At 37.5% G+C, this 4,533-nt stretch overlaps 1 long non-coding RNA gene across 1 annotated transcript in view; it reads right to left on the minus strand.

The window, feature by feature from the left end:
- Nucleotides 1–2,807: 2,807 nt before the first annotated feature.
- Nucleotides 2,808–4,533, minus strand: part of LOC117878194 — a 9,540-nt gene continuing 7,814 nt past the window's right edge. The window contains exons 2-3 of the long non-coding RNA XR_004645916.1: nt 3,148–3,230; nt 2,808–2,864 (exon numbers count right to left, since the gene is read on the minus strand). This is a non-coding gene — a long non-coding RNA (uncharacterized LOC117878194). The remainder of the gene's footprint in view (nt 2,865–3,147; nt 3,231–4,533) is intronic.

The raw sequence follows: 4,533 nt of genomic DNA on the forward strand, positions 1-4,533 counted from the left end.
CTAAAGCGAGTCTCTTCCTGAGCCAGATCAGGCTGACTCTATACAATTTGGGGCCTTTGACTCCCATGCCTCCTGACCAAGGTAAAACCAGTAAATGCCCTTTCCCCAGGGGGCAAAGTTTCAAATGGCTGTGTAGCTCCATAACCAAAATCAGTAATTTGCACTAATTACCCCCCTCTCAGTGATGCCCGATTCCACAGGAAACCCACCTAGCAAGTCAAGAACAAAAAGATACATGCACTGCTTATTGATACTGTAGTCTAGGAATATCCATGCATCCATAACATTTGGCAAATCTCAACATAATACTCCTTGAAGTTTCCATGCTCACATCTGTCACATGTATGTTTGGGTATAAATTGGTAAGACATGGGTGTAAGTGGCAAAGCAGTTTAACTTGCACAGACAGCTTGGCATTGCAAAGTGAGTGTAACTTTTACCAATGTAGTGTTCTTTGGGGACCACATTATCCTCCTAGCACTACTCTAAAGTGAGTGCCATTGAAGTAAATGGGAGTTTTTTCCATTTATGGTAGGTCTGAATTTGATCATGGGGATGTTAGCATGGTGCAAGTATAACAAAGTAGTGGGAGGGGGCGGTTTAATCTTTCATCCTCTTGAAAATTGCTTTCCCTACTACTCCCTCCTTCCACTCCCTTAGAGCACAAGTCACCCATTTTACACACTGAGGGTCCAATCCTGCAAGGTGCTGAGAGCCCGCAATTCCTACTGTAGTCAGTGAGAATTGAGAGCGTTCAGCACTTTGCTGGATCAGATTTCAGATGCTAAATTGGTGCCATTTACATTACTTTACCACTTACACCTGATATGTAATTTACAACTGTTTGTATCACTGTTAAGTTTGGCCAAGAGATTTCCCTGAGTGTTGCTCCCTTATACACAAGGCTGCATTTTGGCTGAATATGATTCTGAGTATCAGAAGAGATGTAACATCTTACTGTGCAACTGATTTGGTTAATTGTCAATCCTGAGTCACTAGACTGTAGTCTTCTTCCTTTTACCACCTGGAGAAGAATGGTTTCTGGTGATATCCTTTGTATTATTTTAGAATAGTAGTTTGTGTTTTCTTTCTAGAAAAACATTGTTTAAATGTTTTAACCTCTCCATAGGTAAGTATTAACTTTACTAACAATCATGGCTCCAGGTTCTTCTATTTCAAAAGGTGATTTGAAACCAAATGCTTTCAAGAATAGTGCTTCCTTTCAGGGGGTAATTTGACATGGTTCTTACTTGCTAAGCTTTGGTAGCAAACACTGTGGCCTGATTCTGATCTAATTTACAATGCTTTTACTCATTGACTTTGTTGATGTGAGATCAGAATCAGGCCTCTGATCTATAGCTATGCTGGTCAAGTATCAAAATACCTGCTTTATTTGGAGCTCTCAGGCCTCATCAACACAAGAAAATTTTACTAATTTAACTAAATTGGTTTAGAAACAATTTAGTCTACATTACAGACTCATATTGTTATAACTACATCACTCAGGGGTGTGAAAAATCCACACCCCTGAGAGACATAGTTATACTGACCTAACCCCTGGTGTAGATAGTGCTATTTCGGTGGGAAAGCTTCTCCTGTCAACATAGCTATTGGTTCTCACAGAGATAGATTAACTACGCTGATGGGAGAAGCTCTCCCAGTGGCGTAGGAGCATCTTCATGTTTTAAGTGTAGACGTGCCCTTAGTTAAATTGGTGCAGGCATCCCCATTCACTGGACTTTCTTATTTGGTTTGAATGAGGTGTATACTGATTTAACTTAAGTCAGTAGGGAGTGCAAAGTAGGTGTAAAATGCTACTGTACTGATATGGTAGTGTTTTACAGCCATTTTATACCGGTGTAAATGAATGCCCAAAGTGTAAGACCATGGAGAAACAGGCTCTTAGATCAGATCTTCAACTGACGTAGATTGGTGTATCTCACTAAAATCAATGTAGCTAAACCAATTTACACCAGTTGAGGAACTAGCCTTTTTGTTTATATTATAGTAAAGAAAATAGTGCAGTCAATTGGCCTGATTCAGCATAAAACTGGTTTTGACCATGTGAGTAATTATCTCACCCTCTAGTAGCTGAAGGCTAGGAAAGAGGCTATAAGTGCTACTATTACTAATAGATCATCATGGAAATTCTCTTTAGTGGTAAAGCAGCTGTTTTTACCTCAGATAACCACAGGCTGTTTTTTGACTAGAGAGCCAGTAATGAAGAGCTGACATTTAATCTTATATTTTACTGAGTAACATTGTTTTTCAAATGTTCACTCCTTATTAATTCATTTCTTATTCACTTGTACTAGCACTTGATCATTATGAACGTGACTATGAGGAAATATTAGAAGGTAATAATTAATCAATATGGTCTGTCAAGAATGTTACCATCCCATAATGTCCATCATCTCACTTAGATAGTTAATGGTTTCAGTAATAAGTTACTAAGATATTACAGTTAGATTTTTTTTTAACAGCCTACACCTCCTTCAACAAACAGGCACTGCCAGCTTCAGTGCTGATATATCAAAGGAGTGTTAAATATCTTTCTGTTTGCTGTTCCATTCATTTCTTCTGGCCACTTTCATGAAAAGGAGTGTCCAGACAGAGGTCAGAGACCAATTAATTATTTGTTGTCTGTCTAGTCATTTAGATTGTAAATTCTTCAAGGAAGGGAATATCTGCATTCTGTGTTTGCACAGTGCCTAGCATAGCGGGTCAACTCTCCTGAGCAGAGCTCCAAGGCATTACTGAAATGAAAATAATTAACAAATTAATAAATAATAATAATGATAACATATCTTCTGGTGATCAGATCGGATAGCTTGTGAACACATTTCTGTCTACTTGGCAAGTGACTACAAATAAAAATTTCATTAACAGAAAAATGCCAGTTTTGTCAATGATTCACAAACAGAAAGAATGGTTCAATTTACAATGAGTATTATTTGCAACAAGCAATTTGACTAGCTCTCGTCAGCAGTAACTCAACTGAAGTTTTTGGAGTTGCACTGAACCAGATTAAGGTGTTTAAGAAAGTAAAAGACGTTTCAGCCCCAAATCATCCTAGAGGAGATTTCAAATAGCACTAGAGAAAGGAACACATATCTTAAAAAATATAGCTCTTGTTCACTGATTTACCTTAAAACAGAAAAGATCATGTTGAGTGCAAATGGAGCATGTGAAGGCAGCTTTTCTGAGGCTTCCTAGGTGCGGGAATGATTCTGCAAAACACCCAGAACACCTAATCTTAGAAAATCACTATGGTAAAAGTCTATCAAGAGAATTACAGAAAAGATATTGTGCCAGAAGGCGATCTGCCATGGGAACTGTGCAAAATGCACAATTTTCACCTATTGTAATATGGTTCACAGTGAAAAGATTTCCAAAGACCATGGAGAAACAAATATTAACTCTGAAATTCTGGAGAAAAAAAAAGTTTTACTCCTCTGAGAATTATTCATGGCAGCAATATGCAATGGCATAGCACTGGGTATTAACCAGTTGTTAATTGTGTGCTGTATGGACATGAATTGTGTGTTAGCTAACCACGCATAACCAGTTAGTGGCACAGTAACATTCACTGTGTGAACAAGGCCTTAAATTACCAATTAAAATCTAGTTTAGTCAGATGGTGACTATGAGTCATGTTTTAGCCTCATTCTGCAGATTAAAAGTTTCATTGGCATTAAAAGAAGTTCTTTGTGAACATCGTAGGAAGGATACAGCCTTTCACTGGCCTATGTGAAATGAGTTAGTGGTTTCCACCTATCTCCTACTTCAAAGGGCTTCACATCACTACATCAATGATGGCTTTTATATGCAAGGGTAATTGGTATTTTATAGCCACATGAACTGAATGAATCCCATCAACCATCCCACTATACATCATCCCATATCTTTTTCACTTTTTAATACCTCCTGTATCATTATTCTTACTCTCTTTTTATTGCTATTATTTTCTGATTCTTAAATTTAAAAAGTGATTTACCAAGAAATAAAAATTGGGGTGATGCCCATTTTAATTCATTATACTGTGTAAAAAAGAGAGGCTGAAGGTACTTTTTTTTTTTCCAGTGGAAGTGATTAATATTTTTTTTCTCTGCTGGTTTTTTAGCAATATCCAGTCATATCTTCCTTTTGCTAGAAGTCTCTTTGGAAGACTCAGAGGAGTGGACTGGGAGCTTTCTCAGCCCTTAACTGAGTTAAATAGAGATTAACAGAAGCAAACAGTAAATCCCCCTATTTTTAAATAGTCTGAATAAACATAATTTCCCATCGCATTCATTTAAGTTTCTTGGCTAAAATGATGTCATAAGACTACCAGTTCTCCCATCATTCATAAAGTCTACCAGGAAAAACAGAAACAACAAAGAGTCTGGTGGCACCTTAAAGACTAACAGATTTATTTGGGCATAAGCTTTCGTGAGTAAAAACCTCACTTCTTCGGATGTGAGGTTTTTACTCACGAAAGCTTATGCCCAAATAAATCTGTTAGTCTTTAAGGTGCCACCAGACTCCTTGTTG

The sequence above is a fragment of the Trachemys scripta genome, chromosome 5 (assembly GCF_013100865.1).
Source record: "Trachemys scripta elegans isolate TJP31775 chromosome 5, CAS_Tse_1.0, whole genome shotgun sequence".
Classification (NCBI taxonomy): domain Eukaryota; kingdom Metazoa; phylum Chordata; order Testudines; family Emydidae; genus Trachemys; species Trachemys scripta.